This window comes from Podarcis liolepis, assembly GCF_965112155.1.
Source record: "Podarcis liolepis genome assembly, chromosome: 2".
In the NCBI taxonomy this organism is placed as follows: Eukaryota; Metazoa; Chordata; class Lepidosauria; order Squamata; family Lacertidae; genus Podarcis; species Podarcis liolepis.
In genome coordinates, this window is record NC_139555.1 from 49,457,428 (window position 1) to 49,481,633 (window position 24,206).

The 24,206-nt window shown below is 39.9% G+C and overlaps 1 protein-coding gene across 4 annotated transcripts in view; it reads left to right on the top strand.

Moving 5' to 3' along the window:
• Positions 1–24,206, top strand: part of KCNIP1 (potassium voltage-gated channel interacting protein 1) — a 565,439-nt gene that overhangs the window by 148,922 nt on the left and 392,311 nt on the right. The gene's annotated exons all lie outside the window — the stretch shown is intronic.

Here is a 24,206-nt window from a genome sequence, read left to right on the forward strand (position 1 = left end):
CCAAAGTCTGTTTACCTATTATTATTATTAAACTACTATTGGGAAATCCCTGTTCTGTGTCAAGACTATTGTGGTACATATACATTTAAAATGCTTTTTTGGTGGCTTTCCCAGCCTTTTTCTAGGATTCAACCTGCTGTGTAATGCTTTTCATCTCTCTTCTCTTCATCAATTTTACATGCATGCTTTGGCTTCAGGGCTATGATCCAAGTCAGTAAAGGGTTTAAAGGAATGTAAATCTGTCAGAATTTACAGTTTGGTATAATTCTTGTTCAGCAGCTCTTAGAAATGTAGAGCAGTATACAAGCAAGCTAATGTTCTTTTTGTTTATATGACAGTGTTTCTGCTTCTCTTTAATTAGCTATGCTTGTACTGTCGAAGTACTTGAGAAGAACAAACCATCATTTTTCAGGTTGTGGCTGGTAATTCTTCATTCAGCTTCTCCTTTTCTTTTAAAAATTGTAGACATTAATTTATTGCAGGTCCCAACAGACTTCATCTTATTTTCATTTGCGTTCTCCTATCTCTCCACCCATTACTGGTTATAATATCTCTTCACGTTCTGTAGGTAAAATAAGAGGGCTATCTTTTGGCCCACCTATAGTTTTCCCTTTAGCAATGAGTAAAAGGGGGTGGGGGCACATCTGTGGAGAAACTGTACTTCCTTGCCTATGTAAACTAGAAGTAGGAACCTATGGCCCTCCAGATGTTGTTGGACTATAGCTTCCATCACCCCTTGACCATGCTCAGCCTGGATAGCTCAGTTGGTTAGAGTGTGGTGCTAATAATGCCAAGGTTTCAGGTTTTATTCCTGTATGGCACAACTGCATAATCCGGTTGGACTAGATCAGTATTTCCCAAACTTGAGTCTCCATCATTCCTGACCACTGGTCTTGCTATCTAGCTTGTAGTCTAAAAACAGCTGGAGACCCAAGTTTGGGAAACACTGTACTAGATGATCAGTTCATCAGTTGTGGCTGTTTTTTGTTTTCTGTAAAAAGAAAGAAAGAAAGATAGCAATAAAGACACCAGATTCCCTATCCTCCTCTCCCCCCACAAAAAAACCCAACAACCTTTCCCTGTAATGTTCTGTGCAATGTCTGAATATTTGGCTCTCACAAAGAATTTGAAAATCTTCTGGCACAGAGCTCTGTTTCAATAAAGTCCCCTCCCCCCGCCACTTAAAATAGAATACGCCCTGAGAAAGACCTTGGAGCTCATTCAGGTAGCAGGACTATGCATCACTTTGAGGATTCTACTACTGCTTTTTGCAGATACAAACCCTGAATCTGCAAAGAGTGGCAACAGAAACTCCCTTCATGTGTTACTCATGTGAAAAAGCATGTTGATGTCTAAGTACTTCAAGCCTTCTCCACTTCAGACATCCATGCTAACATGTGAAAAGCAGAGGTAGAGAGCTGAGTGTTGTCATGAGTGGGGTCAAAGGTGCAGCCCCTTTGCTCCTTAATGTGAGTAATGTGTGAAAGTGACTGGTATTTTCTGGGAAAGAAGGGTAACAAGGAAGGCTAGCTTGCATATCTTCATACTGGAAAAAGCTGCCCAGAGTGGCTGGGGCAACCTAGCCAGATGGATGGTGTATAAATAACAATTTTTATTATTATTATAGTGTTATGAATTGGGGGGGATAGGCTTTATGCCAGAGCCCCCTTCTAATTCCTGGATCCAGCATGAATTCAATTCCTGGAATAGCCAGAAGGGGTCATTCAAGTAACAAAGGAAGTGGCTCTGTGCCAGAGAACAAACGTGTGGGTCCTGTCAACTGTCTGTTAGTTAGAAAGACAAAGAATTGGAAGTTGTGTGTGCAAACTAGAAGCTGGAAGCTGGCAGACAGAACCATGCTTGATTTCTGATGGAATCTGATGGATTTCTGGCTACGGGAGAAGCAAGACCCTCTTGGTGTGCTAGTGTTGTGAACCCCTCCATCATAGGCTCATGTTGTATGTATGTGTAAATAAGACATATGTCATAAAGATATACAGTTTATTTGTTTACAGTGTCTGCTGTACCTCATTCCAAAGGAAACATGAACCTTGGGTAAGTGCCTGGAACCCCTGGAGTCTCACAGCACTCAGAGATTGGGGTGGCATGCAACAATATAGTACAGAATGCATATAATTTTCATAGCGCTTGGAGCCTTGTGTCCCCACCACATACACAGAAAAGATATTTGTCCTGTAGAAATTGAATTTGTCTCCCCAAACAGAGAGATGACATGTTCCATTCTGAGGAGTTGACATCTTCACTTTCCACTTCAGATTGTACTTGAAGAGCCATTTGCTATGTTTTTATCTTCCCAGCGAGCCAAGGCAAGGTGATTTTGCACTCAAATAAGCTTGAGCCACAGGAGGCAGATTAGGAGGAAATAAATGGGCAATTCAATTTTTGTGAATTATGAGAGTTAGTCTGCCCCTCCTATTGTGAAATATGTTGAAGCAGAAGTAGTAATTAAAAGAGGCAAGCTGTATGTATCATTCGGTTTTGTGGGCTGAATGCTAAATCCAAGAAATAAATATCCAGTTATAGCTGAAATATCCATGTTGATTATGGCTGCAACACTTTTGATACTATTAAATAGAATGAATAAATGGTCCATGTGGAAGATTATATATAGGGGGGAGCAACAGTAGTTTTCTCTTTCTACAGTGTGCTTTCTGGGGAACATACACTCATTATTTTTAGATCATGAACAAGAGCTCACTTCACAAAAATATATGCTATTACCAAGTCTACATGTATGACTGATCACATGGTACACATGTTGCCATGGAAGCATATTATTTCAAGTCCATGGGTTGTGTATGTGTTTTTGTGCACTTTTATCTACACATGAGCACTTTCAATCTAAATCTCTTTTAATGTAACCCATACACAGTTGTGCACAGTGCTTGATGGGATGTATTTACACTGTGTAGTGTTGTTGGAGAAAGCTAGAGAGTTACAGAAAGACAACTACTTCTGCTTCATTGACTATGCAAAAGCCTTTGACTGTGTCAACCACAGCAAACTATGGCAAGTTCTTAAAGAAATGGGAGTGCCTGACCACTTCATCTGTCTCCTGAAAAATCTCTATGTGGGACAAGAAGCTACAGTTAGAACTGGATATGGAGCAACTGACTGGTTCAAAATTGGGAAAGGAGGGACTTCCGGGGAGGCGCCTCCGGCAATGGCTGGATTCCTCTGATTGGGAGGAATCAGCTCCATGGAAATTTGGGTCTGGCCGCCACGGCGAAGGCGGAGACCCGTTAAAAATCACAGGCGGGAGAAGCCTGTGAGTGTGGGATTCGGCGGGCACCCTTTGCGCCTCCCCCAATTGCGGGGAAACCCGGTTTCGGGGATCCGGAGCGACGTGGGGTGAGCGGCACGGTGCTTCGAATCATCTGCTTCTTCCATGGAGCGAAGCCGCATAGCTGTTGTCGGAGAGCGCTGACTTTTTCCTGTGGACAATTTGACTCTAAAGTAACTACCTGTGAGTAGAGCTTAATTGGGAAAATTGGATTTTTTAATAAAAAGTCTAATTTGGCATCAAAACGGGGAAGGTTCAATACAGGAAGTCTGCTTTCCCCTTTTGTAAATAGACTGAAGCAATTGAGGCTGCAAGCTGAAGTCTTGGAAAGCCTTTTGTAAAAGACTAAATTTCCATAAGTAAAGAATATAATTCCCCCCTTGGAGGCAGGAGAAGAGGGGGGAGGGAAGTTGTCAACTGAGTTTGCCTGTGGAAGAGACCAAGAGAGGTAAAACACCGCCGCTCGGACCCTGGGAACGGGCTGCTAGAAGGTCCGACGTTTTGGTGAGACGTTTATTGACAGTGCTTGGATTGTTTTGACAGCTAGCATAAGAGAAGATACATTGTTTCTACTGTTTCCAGCAGTGAAAGTAACTGAAAATTGAAATTAGTTTTGGGTCGTTTGAACTGTGCTTTAAGAGGATATTACTTATCAATACAATAGAAACTGTTTCCCTCTAGTGGAAGTTCTTGAAACTGGCGGCTACATAAGATCTGGGCTGGGAAATTTCCAGTTGTAAGATAAAAACCGTGAGACTGTGAGTTGACCTTGAATCTATTGAGTGTTATGGCAGATGCGAAAGATGGAATGTCGCCAGAAGAGGCCTTAGTGATTGTACTAGTGAAAATAAATGATTCGCTGGAACAGCTTCACAAGAAAATGGATGTAATAATAATAATAATAATAATAATAATAATAATAATAATAATAATAATAATATCTTTATTGTCATTGCCACCTTCGGGGACAATGAAATTACTTGACTGCTCCATAAAAACACTAATTAAACAATACAGTATAATACAGCAAGGGAGATTAGATGACTTTCAAAGTCCGGGCTTCCCATTCAGGGCCGAGATCGCTCTGGAGAAGAAGCTGTTCTTAAGACGGCTCGTTCTTGTCTTCATCGTCCTGTATCTCCGTCCCGACGGCAGGAGCTCGAAGAGACAGTGACCAGGATGCGATGGATCATTTACTATGTCCAGTGCCTTCCTATGGCACCTTGTGGCATAAATCTGCTCTAAGGTGGAGAGTGGGCAGCCAACAATGCTCTCTGCTGCCTTAACAACCCTGCACAACCCCATCCTGTCCTGGGTAGTACAGCTTCTGTACCACACACATAAACCATAAGTGAGCACGCTCTCAATGGCACAGTGATAGAAGGCAAGCAGCAGTTTCTGCGGAAGATGATAAATATGAAAGTGGATGCTGCAAATATTAAAAATGATTTAATGGTAGAAAGTCTAAATAACCTGGGACAAAAGGTGAATATCAATACAGAAACCACCCAGAAATTGATACAGGAATCTATCCTGATACGGCAAACTGCGGATGAAGTTAAGGAGAAAACCCTCGCTGCTGAAGTTAAAGTAATTCAACTGGAGAGAGAGAGAGAGAGAGTCCCATCCATACAAGGACGATTTGATGAATACGAGCTGACACTTGATATGACTGAACTTAAAGAGAAACAGATGAAATTGAGGATCAGAGCCCTACCCGAGGAAAAGTAAACCCTGATAGAGCTTCAGGAGGAGATAGGACTAACATTGGTTGAGAAAGAGAGGCATTGGGGGGTTAGTATGACCGCCAGAAAGGTGAATTTATTCAAGGGCAACTGTGAAGGACGTTGGCTTGAAGAGAAGGGGGATTTGGAAATAGGGCTAAATTGGAAGTTGCTATTGTTGGGCCGAGTTGCTGTGGTGGGAACGAGGGTCGCGGTGAGGTTGGGGATGTTGCTTTTGTTTCAAACATTGCAAGTTTTGGATGGGAGGGATTGTTTCAGGAGGTGGCAGAGGGATGTCTCTAGATCTGTATGGCAGGGCAGGAAGCCTCGAGTAAAATTTAAGATATTAACGGATGCTAAAGAAGGAAGTGGACTTGCCCTGCCAGACCCCTAAATTTTGTTGTGAATCATCTGCTTTTTGCTGGCTGAGAGAATCGGCAGAATCCGAGACCAGGGAGAAGAGCTGGTGGAAGAAAACTGGAAGTTTAAAGACTATTTATAGAAATATTGCAAAATTAATGAATGTTAGAACAAAGTGGGAATGAAGTTATATGGCTTTAGCAGAAATGTTATAAGGAATTAAGTATAAATAAATTAATTGAGCATTAAAGGGAATAAAATAAGGTTAGAATGTGTTAAGATAATTATAGGATAGAAAACAGAGGAAGACGGAAAGGAATTGCTGAAATAATTAATTGATGTGGAATACAAAAAGGGAGGTGTGAGGAAGTCGTGGAAATAAGCGAATGAAAGATATGACATTGAAATTGTTTAAAATGGTCTTTGTTTTGTCTTATTTGTTTTGCATTGTATTGTGTTGTTTTTTGTTTGTTGTTTCTTTTTGCTTTTTTGCTTTGTTTAACTCTTTTTTGTAACTTTTAAACTCTTAATAAATATTATTTTTTAAAAAAAAAAAAACAAAATTGGGAAAGGAGTACGGCAAGGCTGTATATTGTCTCCCTGCTTATTTAACTTATATGCAGAATTCATCATGCGTAAGGCTGGGCTAGATGAATCCCAAGCCGGAATTAAGATCGCTGGAAGAAATATCAACAACCTCAGATATGCAGATGACACAACCTTGATGGCAGAAAGTGAGGAGGAATTAAAGAACCTTTTAATGAGGGTGAAAGAGGAGAGCACAAAATATGGTCTGAAGCTCAACATCAAAAAAACCAAGATCATGGCCACTGGGCCCATCACCTCCTGGCAAATAGAAGGGGAAGAAATGGAGGCAGTGAGAGATTTTACTTTCTTGGGCTCCATGATCACTGCAGATGGTGACAGCAGTTATGAAATTAAAAGATGCCTGCTCCTTGGGAGAAAGGCGATGGCAAACCTAGACAACATCTTAAAAAGCAGAGACATCACCTTGCCAACAAAGGTCCATATAGTAAAGGCCATAGTTTTCCCAGTAGTGATGTATGGAAGTGAGAGCTGGACCATAAAGAAGGCTGATCGAAGAATTGATGATTTTGAATTATGGTGCTGGAGGAGGCTCTTGAGAGCCCCATGGACTGCAAGAAGATCAAACGCATCCATTCTTGGGGAAATCAGCCCTGGGTGCTCACTGGAAGGACAGATCGTGAAGACGAGGCTCCAATACTTTGGCCACCTCATGAGAAGAGAAGACTCCCTGGAAAAGACCCTGATGTTAGGAAAGATTGAGGGCACAAGGAGAAGGGGACGGCAGAGGACGAGATGGTTGGACAGTGTTCTCGAAGCTACAAACATGAGTCTGACCAAACTGCGGGAGGCAGTGGAAGACAGGAGTGCCTGGCGTGCTCTGGTCCATGGGATCACGAAGAGTCGGACACGACTAAACGACTAAACAACAACAAGTGTTGTCTAGTGGAGACTGGGCCACCATCCTCACCCAGCCCTCATGTGCCTGATTTCCTGCATACAAGTCCAGGGGGTGGCACTGCCTGTCAGCTTCCTCTTCCTCAGTTTTAGTGATCCCTTGTGGAACTCAGCAGGGAAGAGGAGGACAAAACTAGAATTAGTTGGCTCTGCCTGCCATTAGCTTTGGCGTCACCTACTGTTGACTTCCCTGCCTTGCACCCTTCCAGTCCCAGTGAGCACCAACCACCACTGTCGTTATTCATGTCCATCAGTTAGTACTTGCCCATCTTCTGGAAGTTCTGGAGACCTGAGGTCCATTGTGTGAGCAGGTATTCATTTACCTATACAATTTTTAGAAAACTTTTGTCTGTGGCATAACACAGTAACAAACTTTTCCCAAAGCCAACATTTCAAGCATGCTACAGAGTAGACAAAAGGCTGATAACATTAATTGACTGGAGGTAGCTTACTAATAACGTTTCCACCACAGAGCAACCAGGGGTGGTTTCCTTATGGAGCAAACACAAGTGTTGTGTGCAAAATTCAATAAGATTCTTACATCTAGAGGGTTTGTGGGCCTTGGGAGCTGAGTGAAATAGTCGAGGGTGTAAAGAGAGTTCTGTAGGGGAGATCCTTACCTTAAGAAATGTAAACAGCTTTCAATATACTGTAGTTTACCTGCAGGGATGGTGCTTACTGGAAAAGGTGCTTTTCTTCTTGCGAAGGCTAATTAACAACCAAACAAAAGCACACATTTGTACTGCCAGTGTGGAAATAATGTGCAGAGATAGACATTAGCCTACATCTGAAGCTCTTGATTCTCACAATACCAGAAGAGTGGCATTGCAAAAGGCAAAGAAAGAAAAACACATGAAACAGGGGAAGTTGTAATTTTAGCTTTATTCCACAGGTAATGGCTGCACAGCTGATTTTGTGGATTTTTTTGTTCTTAAACTGGGGGGTCTGTTACTCTTGGAGAAGGTACAACACTGCAATTTGCAGACATTTTCAGTGCAGGCAACATACATCGGGTGCTAAGTGATCTGCATACTGACACTGTAAACAATGATGTAAACCTTTTCTGTCTGCGAATGTTTTATTTAAAGGCATTGCTTTTTTGTTAAAGCATTCTACACCTTAATGCAAAGAAGTTACATCTCCCCCTTGTGGTATAAACTACCTTCACTTGATTAGCTGAAGAAGTGTGCATGCACACGATAGCTCATACCAATAACAAACTAAGTTGGTCTCTAAGGTGCTACTGGAAGGAATTTTTTTATTTTGTTTTGATTAGCAAAGATAGATTCCGGCTGACTTGTACAACCTGATCGCATAATTTCCATCACAGTACATAGGTAGGCTTTTAACTTGTATTGCTATTGCCATATCTCAGCACATCAGAATTAAGAGCTATTCATGGATACAAGAATTCAATGAGGTTTTGTGTAAATTGACACAAGAAACTGATAAAATAATTTGAGGCTGTTTGTCCATGACCAATATCTTTGTAACCTTAGGGCATTCAAATTTGTTACACTGATAGGAAAAGAAATAGTTCATATGCAAAATACTTCAAGTGGAACCAACTCTAAATGTAGTTTTCTCACTTAATTTCATGCACTAATGCTCTTCCTTAGAAGTTGTCATGGGTTTTCCATACCTTTCTCCATAGCATCTCCTACTTCTGCTACCCACTGCTTACTTTGTCAGGCTATGCAAGAAAAAGGGGCATTGTTATGTCTTTTAGGAATTATATAAAACAGATTTCTCTTTAGTATGGATTCATTAGTATGTATGCTCTAAACCCAAATTCAATTAAGTGTTGCACACTTCTTAAGCATGCAAAGCATGACTTACTTACAAATAAGTTCCTCAGTAATTAATTTTAAAATTGGAATCATGCCATATGATTGCTAACTTCCCCTTTAACAAATGTTTGTTGATCTGTGTATGCATATATCAAACTTTCCCAAATCATTAACAGCAGTGGATTTGACTATCAAAGATTTATTGAGCTTAGTAAATTGAACTGAAATAAGCAGGATTAAATCTATGATCAAAGTTATATATTTACCAAGTCAAATGCTTGGAGCGGGTCAGGGGCCGGGCAGGTAGGTAGTGTGAATTGACACCACAGGTTATTAAACGAGTGTAGACTCTGTCAAGCCAGGATCAATATGTGGAAGGACTGAGTATCATGTAACAAAGTTTCATGTTTGTTGCAACCCTCCTTGGTAATAGTCATGTTCTTGCTTCCCCTCAGCTTTTATCGAGTTACAGTAAGCTTCAGGACACCAGAGAAATTGATTTCCCACGGGTCCCACCTCCTACTAGTGCCTCCATCCAGAAAAGCCTTACTTAACTTCTTGAAATTAAGGCATTGAGAAATGCAACTCTCAAGTCTTTGAAATTGTGCCGTGCTTATTCTTGTGATGCTCTTTTATAGGAATATGAACTCTGCTCTTTTGCATAGTTCACTGTTATAATCCTTAGTAAACTGCATGTGTGTATATAAACAAAATTCTTTTGGATATTGTTTGCTTATTTTGAAACACTATAAGGATATACTGAAGGGGGAAACAGTTCATGGGAAACAATTCCACAGCTGCAGAGCAACCCATTGCCTGCCTGCTTGGCACCCCTCTCCAAGTACTTGTCTAAGTAGACTTGGACTGAAAGACCAGAAATGAATGATTTTTCCTTTTAAAAGTTCCCATTATTACATTCTGTGTTGGTTGGTATTTGGATTGTAAGTAGCATTTAAACCTGATCTTTGCCGTAGATGACACTAGCTGCTAGAATTCCCTCCTGTGTACTGAATAGCTAATTCGTTTATTCAAACATAATGTAATTGATTCCACTTTTTCACAACAAGATCTTTTTTGTTTTCATCCCAGAAGGCTTCATATTAGGCATGGAGGAAGAAAACTGTGTTTCTATCTGCTAGTTCCCAGTGAATGATTGCCTATGTGGGACTTGGGGCTTTGGGAATGATTATTATATTACACAGGTTTTTTTAAAGGTCATTTACATTGAATTTTCAGGAGGTATTTATGATCAGGCTATTGCAATCCCTTCTGATAGTAAAACTAATTTTTTTTGGGGGGGGGGGAGCCATGTGATTGACCCATTCCAGTGTACTTTTATGTCTTTGCAGGAAATATTCTTTGGAGGTAAACACAGTAATAGTTAAAGGCTGAGAATAAGGAGGCAAAAATGTAATGGTGTGGTTTCTTGGGGTTTTAGTGAATCACACATCTGTGTGGGTGTCTATCCTAGCATCATTCTCAAGCTGAGTTTTTAATGTGACTACTATTCAAGGGAGGCTAGGAGAGAATGGCAGAACCCAAACTCTGTCCCATCCTACACACAACACTTATAGTCACTTCTCCGCGCTACCATTCTACAGACAGTTAAGAGCTGCACACCCAACTTCCATATTCTTCTGTCAAAGCATGATGATGTGCCTGCCCCATGCCCATCTTGTCACTCAATGGGGGGGTTGGGCTGTTTTCTTTATAAACTCAGGAAGGGCATTAGGACTCAAAATCCTTAATTAATCCCATTTCATACTGAATGATAAGCTAATCACAATGGAGCTTTTCAATGATCACAAGGCCTTGGCTAAGCTTGCCCCCAGCTAATACATTTAAGCAATCATATTTCTCAAATTTCAGTGTTTTGTATGCTGTGATTGAGCCACTCAAGGCAGCGAGAGCAGCAGCAGCAGCAACCACCCTCACCAGCTTATCACACCTTTGTGGAGTGTAGATATACAAACATTTCCTAAATTGGAAGGTGGAAGTTGTGAAAAAAAAGGGGGCAGATGAGAAAACTGATACTGAGAAGCATATGGACTCAAAACAACATGGATATTTGGTGTGATGGGCACTGGGGGGTATTTTTTGTCTAGCTGCACAGGTTGAATGTACTAATTTAGAAGTAAATTGTAGAAGCCCGAATCACAGAATCACTAGTGTTAATAGCATAGCCATTCCATAACAGTAGATATGGGCCTTTGGGCTTTGGTGTTGATTGCCTATGAAGCTGGGAGAGGACTTCCCTGTGCACTTTTGCTGAAGAATGGGGGAAAGTCCTTCAGCCATTTAAAGAACACATGTGGAGCAAGATTGTGGAAATCATTCCTTTCAGTGCTTACAGTAGCTACTCTACAAACCCCAGGAGTCTTCCCCATCAGCTAGTAACTAAGTGGTATGTTTTCATTAAGAGCTAACTTTGTAAAGGATGAAAATGGCCTCCATAGGGATTTGAGAAGGCTTGAAAGAATGTCTCAGGATGGACTTTAACGAAACTCAAAGCAGTCATGGAAAAAGAGAAGGGGGAGAATTTTGTGTTCTAAAAAATACCACATCATCATACTCCCTTAAGCCAGTAAGAGCCTACTGTTAGGATAAATGGATTTTAAACTCTGGAGCAGCTTTGATGCTTCTTTTTTTCTTGTTGGCATTTCCAAATTCTACAATAATGTGAATAATACATCAGGGGGGAAGGAAATAATTTTTATGAACTGCACTTGCTCTTATACTCACTGGAGATTTCATAAGGGAGTTTAAATATTGGCTCTGGAAAACAAGGAGGGAAGTGCTGAGGCAGCACAAATTTTGTCTGCATTGCATCCTCTACACAGTCAATGCAATTGTGGATTTGTTGTCTGGGACTGCTGCTATTTGTCTCAAATAGTTGAAAAATTCACACTCTGGATAGCCTAGAGTTTAAACTTCTTTAGGGTGGCTTTCTCAGCAAAGAAAATTGTTCATATGCAAGAGCAGATTTCAAAGGATGCCTATGTTTTGGTTCATGTATCGTTTTGGAAAGTGCAGATTAGCTAACTTTGCCATTAAATGTGAACTGAATTGAATCTCATTCCCTCATTGTTACCTGAGAGTGGCTGAAAGGGTGAGAAGAAAAATCCCATAATTTTCAAGAGGAAGAAATGTATTCATTTGAGGATGGCACATAGCTGGAAAAGTGATGGCTGCTTTCCCCCTTTCTTTCTTAAACATAGTTTTCCCCACAGGTACAAGTGTGCAATTGGCAGCTCAGTAGTGGCCCCTTTCCCCCCTACAATTCCCACCCCTTGGAATAATAGCACATAGTAACTTGTAAGTGGTACTGTTCACACACACACACACAGCCCTTGAATGATGCTAGATCTTAAGGAACACATTTGAAAAAAACATTCTTTCTTGTTCTGTTTCCCCTTTTTTGTTTATAATATTATAAGAGTCATACTGTTCACTGATTTGGCTTTGGTATAATTATATGCAGTTTAACTATGATCCTTTTTCATTCTTGTGTAAAACACCCTCTAGGTATAAATAATAAAGCAGGTGAATTAAATTAGATGCTCTGTCTGGAGCATGGCCCTCACTCTCACTTTGTGGGAAGCTCACACCACTTGAAGGCTTCTTGAAGGATCTCTGTATTCATGAGGATGTCTTCGGTCTGTGACTGCTGGCATTGTCAGGCCTCATTTCCTCTTTCCCAGGTCAGGTTATACTATGGTCCAAGAAACTCTACCAGTAGTGAAGGTGAAGGTACCCCTGACCGTTAGGTCCAGTCACGGACTGCTCTGGGGTTGTGTGCTCATGTCGCTCTATAGGCCGAGGGAGCCGCCGTTTGTCCGCCGACAGCTTCCGGGTCATGTGGCCAGCACGACTAAGCTGCTTCTGACAACCAGAGCAGTGCACAGAAACACCGTTTACCTTCCCGCCGGAGCGGTACCTATTTATCTCCTTGCACTTTGATGTTCTTTCAAACTGCTAAGTGGGCAGGATGTAAGTAGTAAGATGATTAAAAACAGCATTTGGATGCATGGAAGTATGTTTCATCCAGAATACTATGAAGATAATGGAAGAGTTTTTATCACAAAACAAATATTTCCATTCCCTCCCTTTCCTAAAATGTACTGCAAGATAGCATTTGAGCTGCAGTGTTTTATTGCACAGCATCTAGACTGCTGTTGCAAACGAGGACATAAAGATAAGACGGCACTCTCATTAAGTCAGCGACAGCATCATTGACAGCTAATAGCTTGCTAACTTTTATCTTGGAAACAAATTGCATGCTCCCAGGGGCCAGGGCTGGAGTTCTTTCAGCTGTGCTTGCATTATGTACAGCCTATATGCACAAAGCACAAAAAAAGGAGTGGGGGGGGGGAAATAAGATGACGATGGCTTAATTTTGTGCACACTTTAAGGCTCTGGGGAAAACAAATAACAGCGACAGCAGAGGAGCCATCAAAGGTTGGCTTGCTTATGAAAATGTATGCTCACCTCTGGGCTTCTTACTCCTGGATGTTACCCATTTCATCATTATCAAATCCCGTAATCTCATATCCTGACACACTCAGGGATTCACTGGCTGGTGATTCTGTTATCACAGCTTCAGTGTTCTCAGCCTTAAAATGTAGCAATAATGAACTGTGAAGCAGTTCACAAAAGGCTGCTTTGAGGATGAATTGTGATTGTAATCTATCCCACTTGTTATGACTGTAATATGCTTTTTCATTCTTTACACTTGTTTCTCTTCTCTTGTATTCTCTTTAAATGTTTACTGACTTCATAATGCACACATCTTTCTGTTTTCTCTCCCCATTTCTTCTTCAATCTCGTGCTTTGGTGTTCTGCTTAAACCCAACATTGCAGCTTAATACTGCAGCTTTCATTTGCTGAGTGGGAACCCATTTGCCCTTAGGTTTCTCTTCGCTGTGCATTGAAGTATTGGTTAATTCTCTGGTTCACTCTGCCATAATTCAAACTGTGTTCCATCCCCTTCCTTGTGTCCATTCTTTTATGATTGAAGCTTATGGAGGAAACTGTGTCTCTGATCCCCAGCCTTTGTAGAGAATTTAGGAATTGGTAAGTGCATAAAACGGCAACCTTATGCACACTTACCTGGGAGTAGGGATGTCAGAGAACTCCACTGGAAATGGAAATTGCCACTGTTTGCATTTCCATCCCAGGCCTGGAAAAGAAATCAATCCAGCCTATATGATTGGTTGAATATGATCACCAGTTTTTTAAAGCCCACATCTAACTAACTTTTTGCACTGTTCTGACATGTCCTTTACTTTGAAATGTATGGTGTGGAAATAATTGTGCCATTAATTATGTTAAATTCATAATAATGTAAATTACATAAAGAATTATGTTAAATAGCAGAGAGCAAGATAACATAGCATTTGGTAGAAAATGACCTGCAGCAGACTGGAAACAGCACTGATTGTGACAGAAACAGGTTGGAATTGAGATTATGGCCTTCTTACATCCCTAATTGGACTCACTTCTTAGCAAACACACTTGCAGTCCTTTCTCCTTAGTAAACTCACAGAGTATAAGCTCTGTTGACCATCATAAGGCTTACTTCTGATAATGTGGAGGATGGTGCTGCTAAAATCCTAAGCATTATAATGATCTAATTTAAAATTAATCATATGCTAATGTTAGGATTCTTTATTTTGACCAGGCTGGTGGTTAGTGACTCAGGCAAGTGTGAGGTGTTTAAAGTATAGTTTTTAAGAACAAGCCAAGATCAAATCTTGGTTCAAATTCTGAGTCGGTTTGCAAACCACAGTTTTACCAAACCATAGTTCTCCAAGTTCAAGTGCCTTAAAGATAGCCTCTTCTGGTATGCAAGAGGAGAAGGGAGAAGGCACAAGCCCGAGGCTTACTGCATCTCATTCTCATAGTGGGAACCATGGTTTCCTTTTATTTTTATTTTTTGTTAACTGCATATGGACAAAACTAAACAGTCAGTATTAAAATGTATTGTAAAATTAAGAAATAAAAAGAACCAGAATACAATTAAAATACAATTTTATTCTCTTTTATATGTAAATCTGACTGCTCTCTGAGCCCCGCAAGATTGCACCTTATTAGTGAACATTATATCCATGGTTTTAAATACCTGATCTTATGCAAAATCATTCAACACTTTTGGCAAAACCATACCAATAGATCAAGACACTCAAGTTCATAATTGTGTTTAGACACCTTATTACCCAGGGGATATTGGTTATTCAGCATTTCCTATAAAATCAAATTCCCAATGCATGCTTAGTTACCTGCCGGATGAGGTCTCCAGACTGTGTTCACATATTTTCCTAAATTAAAACTAAAGGTTATATGAGCTGAGATGGGATAAATTTAGGCAATTAGAGTTTTCAAAACTTGTCCTGTATAGCTGCCTTTTGCTGACCTCCAAATAATGTTCTGCATTGTCAGCCTCCTAAAAGTTTGGCTGTCTCAACATGATCATCATCTGATCTAGATTAGCATAACCCTAGTGATTTCAACTGAGCTGAGTCAATTTTTAGCAGTATTGAGCCTTGCCCGTGACTGTGAGTTTTGGAATGGTAGTTTTTAAAAGTGCTTAAATCAGCATGAGCTTACACCATCTATTCTCTTGGATTAAAAAATGGGGAAAACACCAGAGACTTGTAAAGAGGAGGACTACAATAAAAGTAAATAGGCTCTTCCTGCACTGTCTCTGCTTTCTGTTTTAATTAACTAAGATATTGCCAAATGAGCAAGAAGAAGCCAAATTTCTCTTCTTTTGTTACTGGATTAGCTGCAATGTTGTCACAACTATTGCTTCCATGGCTGAAAGGTGTTGTATTAAGCATGTCCTGCTGGGAGCAATGGGTCTTGATAATGTGTCATCACTAATAGAAAGTTTTGCACATTTTTCTTAGTTTAGGAATTTTAGCTATATTTTACACATGTTATGTTTGATTCCCCCTGAACATACAATGTGCACAAAATACATAGAATGTTCCCTGAGAGTGGCAGCATGTCCATAAGACCCATCACTACAAGCGGAACCTGCTATTTTGGTTTCATCATGAGTGGTGGCAGGAGTCTCATGCTCTAGTGAAAGTACTTTTGAAAGACGTTAGGCAGCCGGAAGACTGTTTCACATGCAAACTTGTCAGAAAGTGGGAATCTGGCAATTCATGACTGGATGGCATACCACCTCCATTAATAGCAATATGAAAGGGGGGGGCTTTTTATAGACCCACCTAAAAGGAGGGGGACAATCAAATTCCTGAAGGAGGGAGTTCAACAGGCTACCACTGAAAAGTTCCCATATATTGTGCCCACCAATCTAACCTCCCTTCATGGTGGGAACAATGCTCTGGCTGGTTCATATGAACACAGATGATGCTTTAAGTAACTTGGCTGATTCTGAAGTAAATTCCAGTGAATTCAATGGGACTTACTCCCTAGTAAATGTGGATAGGATTGCCTACTAATCTGCCTTGTGTTCAAGAGTTAGGGGTGCCATGGTAACATAGTTTGCTCACTCCATTTCAACCATGTGAAATATGGCCTATTTTCTTTACATCTAGCAGTTTATCTGCAAAACAACTTAACTAAACAATTTAATTATTTCAGTCGCTTCACATACTCATCCTCAACAAGTGCAGTGAAACCTTGGTCAGGGCGCTACATAAGCAAAACATTTTTTGTAGTTAGAATGATTTACATTTCATGTTCCTGCACATCCATCTAGGCTCTCCTCCCCATCACAAATTAGAAATGTTTTGCAAGGCAGCAAAATGGTGTTGGAATTGTGGTGCTATGAGCAGTATTTCTTATGCATTTGCCTGTGTCAAAAGTCAATACAAATGTAGAAGTCCACTACTCTTTGTTGGGGCATAGCTCAGCTGGCTAGAGCATGGTACTGATAATGCCAAGGTTGCAAGTTTGTTTGTTGTTGTTGTTTTATAAAATATTTATTAAGAATTTAAACAATAAAACACCATTCACATACATAACCCGAAAAAGAGAAAACACCATCACCGTCAATCACATAGACCAAAAGAAAAAAAAACGAAAAAAGACATACAAAAAAAGGACAAAAAATCATTAAAAAGACATGAAAAATAGTTCAGTTTCGTGAATAAAATTTCCATAACCCTCTTTTCTGACTCCCTCACATCTCCCTTTTCTGTGTTCCCATTTACAAAATCTTATTCAGCAATACTTCACTTTCTCTCAAGACTTATTTTAAATTGTACCTTTCGGCTATTATGTCTCCAATTTTTCCCTTTGTTATCAAATATTTAAACTTGACATAATATTATTCAAGTTTCACCTTTGTTCTTATAAATCAATTATTTTCATACTCCTTTCAGCTATGTCACTGATGCCATATTGTTTTTATATCCTGCATCATTCTAACATTCATACAGTTTACAATACTTTTGCAAATAATCCTTAAATTTCTTCCAGTCCTCTTCCACTATCTCTTCTCCCAGGTCTCGGATTCTGCCAGTCATTTCTGCCAGTTCCATGTAGTCTATCAGTTGCATCTGCCATTCTTCCAGGGTGGGCAAATCTTGTGTCTTCCAATATTTTGCGATGAGTATTCTTGCTGCTGTTACTGCATACATAAAGAAAGTTCTGTCCTTCTTTAACACCATCTGGTCAACAATGCCCAAAAGAAAGGCCTCTGGTTTCTTAGGGAAGGTATATTTAAGTACCTTTTTCAGTTCATTATAGATCATTTCCCAGAAAGCCTTAATCTTTGGGCACGTCCACCAAAGGTGAAAGTATGTTCCCTCAGTTTCTTTACATTTCCAACACTTATTGTCTGGCAAATGGTATATTTTTGCAAGCTTGACATGTACCACCTGTATATCATTTTCATAATATTTTCTTTCAGGGCATTACATGCCGTAAATTTCACACCAGTGGTCCATAACCGTTCCCAGTCAGCAAACATAATGTTATAGCCAATGTCTTGCGCCCATTTTATCATTGCTGATTTAACCGTTTCATCCTGAGTGTTCCATTTTAACAGCAAGTTATACATTCTTGAAAGTACCTTAATTTTTGGTTCTAACAGTTCTGTTTCTAGTTTCGATTTTTCCACCTGGAAGCCTATTTTTTTATCCACCTTAAAGGCCTCCCTAATCTGACCATAATGTAACCAATCTCGCACTTTGTCCTTTAATTTCTCAAAACTCTGCAATCTCCAAGTGTCTCCATCTTCTTCTACTATCTCCCAATATTTTGGCCAATTGGCCTCCATATTGAGTCTTTTCTGAGCCTTAGCTTCCATTGGTGACAGCCACCTTGGGGTTTTACTCTCTCATAGATCTTTATATCTTGTCCAGACATTGAACAGTGTCTTCCTGACTATATCAAGGTTGCAAGTTTGATCCTTGTATAGGACAGGTGCATATTTCTGCATTGCAGAGGGTTGGAATTGAATGATTCTCAGAGTCCCTTCTAACTGTACAGTTCTATGATTCTATTATGTCTGTGAGTTTGAGCATCAGCTTTTTCAGGGATCAAAGAATCCCACATGCACATACCGTATTTTTCGCTCTATAACACGCACCCGACCATAACACGCACGTAGTTTTTAGAGGAGGAAAATCTGTAGGCATGCCACCCATAGGCATTCCCTCCATAACACGCACAGACATTTCCCCTTACTTTTTAGGAGGAAAAAAGTGAGTGTTATGGTGCAAAAAATACGGTATATCATTTGAAAAATAAAATAAAAATGTCTGACACATCCCAAAGCCTTTCTACTGATGTCCAGGAGCATGGGGCAGCACACTGGAAAACTCCATAGACATAAATTAATGGATTTTCAATAGGTGCATGCAGGGCAACATTTTATAAGGGTACACTGTTGGTGTTACAATCTGTCTGCTCAACAAGAAAGAAGGCTGTCCAAAAGTGATGGTTAATTATTTACAAAATATTAACAACATCTATACAGAAGTGCTTTATTGCACCATTTGCCTCTGTAATTGCTGCTTTCCCCATCTGTCTAATACCATCTAGTGCACATGCAAACATGCACATTAATCCTACATTGATTGGCAGCTGGAGAGTAATAGTTGCATTCTTGCAAAGAGTACATCACTCTTCGTTTAGCCATTTCATTGACTGGATGGAATTGTAATCTGTTGTGAGGCTACCTGCTTTTACTCTGTGGTTTGAAACCTTTCTTTGCCTGTGCACAAACCAATAAATACCACATGTTGGCGCATGCTGTACACATTCAGCACAAGGAAAATACTTTTGGTTTTTATAATCCTCCCAATGTGCTTTAATGGTTAGAAAGGTTCTGCCTTCTCATCTGCTAGTCTTGATTCAAATGAGGCTGATTAACACAGAGTCTGTGTGGTATGCAGCCATTTAGCTAAATGTTTTATGTTGCCCGCTTGATGCTTTGAAAATGGAACAGCTGCTTATGTAAACGTGGCACAGATAATAAAGAATTTATGGCATTTGAGGCCACCAAGACAAAACATTTCTTCCTGCATTTCCCTGCTGTATTTTAAAGAGAGACAACTGCTGTTCCACCAAAACCAATATCTTTAAAGAGCTCCAGATGTGTGGGATGCAGAAACTCATAGGCATTCCAGGGTTCAGCTGATTTGGTTGATTCTAGGTTGTTGTTTTTCTAAAAGAAGACATTTGAACAGACTGTTGCACACTGTGTTCAGTATAGTTGTTGTTTTTAATTTAAAGATGTGGGAGTTGCCTGGGAATAGAGGACCCCAGGGAAAGGGGGGGGGGAGAGAGCAATCACAGTGGTTCAGGGTAGAGGGAGATATGGTATGGGAGCTAGGGCAGGTAGGGTAGGGGCACACAGCACAGACAGCTGCCCTTTCTCCAATCTGCGGGATTACAGTGGTCCTATCAGCCAGCCCTCAGTTCTGCGGCTGCTGTTGCTGAATGCCAGGTTGATTCTGAGTAAGATTTGATAATGGATGAGGAAGCCAATCTGCTCTGCATCATTGAGATCTGGGTGGGTTTGGTCTCACCCAGCTGTGTCTACCTGGGTACTCAGTGCAGCATCAGGACAGACTTGAGGACTGGAGAGGGGGAGTTGCTGTAGTCTATAGGGATTCCATCTCTTCTCTAGGCTCTCTGTCCAGTTGAGTGGGGGATCTCAAGTGTGTGTTCCTGGCACTGTGCAATCGAGACATATTAAGGATTTTGCTGGTTTATCACCAGCCTCACTACCCAGCAGTCTCAGAGGGTCTCAGAGGTGGTTGTTTTATGTGGTGGTTCCTTGTTTGGGGAATGTTCATTCCAGAGACGCTCACCTGGGCCTTCATTATATATCTTTAGGCAGCAGGTGAAAATGTTTCTCTTCAAAAAGACATCTGGCTGATTAACATTCGATGCCTTTTTAAATGTGTTTGTCAGAGGGGCATTATTGGTTTTTGTTTTGTTTTATTATGTATTTTGTATTATCATTTAATATTTTTCTGTTATATTTTTCTGGGATCTTCGGATGAAGGACAGTATATAAATTTTAACAACAGCAACAACCAGAAACCCCACTCTAAAATACTCCAGTGAATGAGGGTACACCACTTTCTGAGAGAATTTTCCCTGTGTAAATTATTGCATGGCTATATGTACACATACACACACACACACACACACACACACACACACACATACTCCATGCCAAGAGAGGGTTCTGGCCTAGCTTTTCCTCTGATGACATCATTTTATATGTAGGGGTTATTTTTAGGCAATGGGTACCTTAATTCCCCACCCAAAAAGAACTTGGTAGTGAACACATCACAAAGTACTTTACTTGTAGGCTGATGTGCACTGCAGTGTAGCATATGTGAAGGATATTGTCATTTAGAAGGTTCCATTTTCTTTTGAGACTATTCTACACACTCCTTAATTTTGAACATAGTGGGAAATGCTGTCTAAATACTATAAATAATTACTATTATTATTCTCATTTGGAAAAAAGACTACTGTTGTGGGTTTATTCCATCCCAGGAGACATGGTGGCAATAACTATCCATGAACTAGATACGCCTCACCTTTCAAACTGCAATCAGTTCAGCATTGTCATAAGCTAGAGTAATAATTTGGTATGCTGATTGTAGCACCAGCCTGTTAATTGTTAGCAGGCTGTCTAATAGTATTTTTGAAACTTGCCTTTTATTCAAGAAATGCTGCACCATCCTATGATTCTGTCCCCCAAGTATTTATATAAAGCTGCTTACACAAGATAACAGAACTATCATAATTGGACAGGAGTATTTTTCTCTGTGTTGGGATTGTTAGTCACTAAGCAGTTTCCAAGAGTGAGTTGCATTGAATTTTTTTCTTTCCCATTCTTATTTTACCTTGCTTGTCAGTCAATAAGCACTTGTTTCGAGGGAAAATGAGAGGAAGTGCAGTTAAAACTAGGCAAATGGGCACTTGGTTAGTTTCCCAACAAAATGTTGATGTCTAATTTCATCCAGCGAGAGATGGCATTAGGAGAGAGCTGGTAAATGTAATGTCATATTGGGGAAGTTAAGGGTGCTATGGAACTGGGTGAATTTCTAATGCACAATTTTGCGTTATTAATAACTCTGCTGGATCAGACCAAGGGCACATGTAGTCCCACATCCTGCTCTGACAGTGGCCAACCAGATGCTTGTGGGAAACTGGCAAGCAGGACCTGAGAATGACAGCAGCAGCCCCTCCTGCGGTTTCAGAATTACTCCTCTGACCATGGAGGAAGAACATTGCCATTGTGGTTAGTTGTATTGCTGTTGCTTCTTGGCACTGTAGCAAAGAAGACAGGATATGAGCATGAAGAATAATAATAACTAATGGAGGAATGTTTGTGCTTCAAGACACTTGCAATGTAAAAATGAAGCAACCTCTCGCCCAATTATGATTGCAATAAAGGGCTAATTACACCTAAGAGGCAAATGAACTTATTAATGTCCTGGTGCTTATTTTCCAATATAGAGAAGATTCAAGAGAGGGTGATTGAAAAGGGAGAGAAAAGCTGCTGAGGGAAAATTAAAGTGGGGAAATGATGGGTGGGAAAGAGCTTCTTCCTACTGCTTCTCTGCTCAGTTGTTCCCTCCTAGCGCAATATGTTCCTTGTTAAAGAGTTTTAGGCTTCTAATAAGCCTGTAGATAGCCTCTAAATGGCAATAATATGCCCCCTGGTGTACTTCTACTTAGTGTACCCCTACTTAGAATTTCTAAGCTTTTGATCTTTCATCTCTGTGCACTTATGCACTTAATCATGCACTCAAGAGTAGGCTTTGCTTGCTTCGTTGCCATCTAATCCCTGTGTTTAATCTCTGTGTATATTTTTCAGTATTCACTAAAGCCAAGCTTTGGTAGCTGATTCCTGTTGCTATCCTTCCCAATATATCTTCCCTCCAATGCATTTTCCAGCAATCACTGTTTTATTTCCTCTAGGAGACCCAGAAAATTGTGGTCTTTTTTGTTTCTTTTATTTTACCTTAGGAAGCTGGAGCAGTTAGTATAGCTGCATATTCATCTTCATTGGTCTTGCTTTATCATTTTCCCTAAACAGCTCCCAAATAAAAGATTAATGAATATTAAGAGGAAATAAGGAATAACAATATTTGAAGGATGTTATTAGCCTTCATAAAAGACCAGAGCACCAAGCACTGTCATTCATGCTGCTGCTTCTGGGAAGCCCATCATAGAGCTCATTTGCAGAATCCTTTATAAATCTGGATTTTCTATTCAGTAAAATGTGGTGGGAGAAAGTATTGTGCTGATTTTTTAAAAGCTGCAGAAAACTTTGCCAACACATTTTGGGGGGAGGTCATGCTGTGCATGTGGAACTGAATTGTTGATGCTATACTATTTTGTGCAAGTTCAGATGCCTATTCTTTTTTTTCTTTTTTTTACTTTAAATGGGCAAGTACTGCATGGTTATGAGAACTTTCTTCTCTTTGTCTACTAACCTAATTTACAGTGTGCCTGGTTTAAGAATTGAGAAAAAATCACAGGTGATTTAAGACAGCCACAAGCCAAAAGGTCTAGACAGAACTAGACAGCCCCTGCCCACAGAATTGCAATTTAATAAAGGCATCACCAACCTGGTGCCCTCTAGATGTTGCTGGACTATAAATTCCATCAGCCCTGATTATTGAACACACTGACACCACTTTGGCTTCTCTTAAACTAACAGATGCAAGAAAAAAAGGGGGTGTTCATAATTGTCACTTGCCAATAAGCTAACCTATGGGATGCACTGAACTTGATGCCTGGGTATTAATAGCTCAGTCCTAAACAAATTCATGTAGCATTCTTCTGAATAAATTACGACCCCACTATAAACATTCTTCTGCAACCATAGCTGCTTCCTAGAGATAATCAACAGAAACCCATCAACTTCCTGATGTTGCCAATATAGCATGTACTTTTCCTTCTAACAAAGGCTGGTATATTTAAATAATAATAATAATAATTAATAATAATAATAATAATAATAATAATAATAATCAGTATGTGTGCTGATGTGTGTCATATGTTTTGCATACAGAAGGAGCCTGATTCAATGCCTGGCATTTCCAATTAAAAGAGTCACATAGCAGGAAAGAGATCTTGAAGAGCTGCAGCTTGTCACAACAAATTAACTTTCCCCAACCTGGTGCCTTCCAGATGTTGCTATTAGTTTTAGCCAGCTGAAGGGCTGAAGTAATAATAATCACTGAATTATTATTATTGTTGTTGTTGTTGTTGTTGTTGTTACCCCACCCATCAGCTACTCTGGGTGGCTTCCAACACATACAAAAACATAATAAAACATCAAACATTAAAGACTCCATGATACAGGGCTGCCTTCACATGTGTATTCTAAAAAATAATAATAATGGAGTAGAATAGATAATAATGGAGTAGACTAATCTTACCTGATATAAGGCAGTTTCCCCCCAATTATTCTACTAAAATGTGAAAAGGTAGCTTCTCAACTCTTTTAACCACCAGTAGACCTCATATGCAACCAATTTACTACTGTCTTCTCCTCCCTAATTATCAGTATCAGATAATAGATAAATTTGCATGCACTCCACTCAGAGAAAATATTTATTTTCTATTAAATTCACAGATTAATTCCATTATCTCTCGTTTACCACACTAAGCACCAAAACATGCATTTTATTAACAGATGATAAAGATCTGAGTTGAGCTCAACAGCACTAACTTTGCAATTTGTGTATTTTTCTACATATTGCACTTTTTTTGTTCTGACTTTAATAGCCATTCTAAATTGGACAGGATATGAAACACAGGTAGGAATTAGTTAGGACTTAAGTGCAGGGAATGGAAGTACTTTGTCTGAAATCCCATTCTGTGATAAATGGGAATCTGAAACACTGTATATTCCTTCTTTTGGACAGCTCAAACAGCAGTTTTGAAAGTCCATGTTGAAATAAGCCAGATAACACTGCTCTCTGCTGTCCACATATTGCACTGAAGTGAGCAACCAATATTCCAAGGGCAGAATTAAAAGGAAATCATTGAACATGAATAGCAATA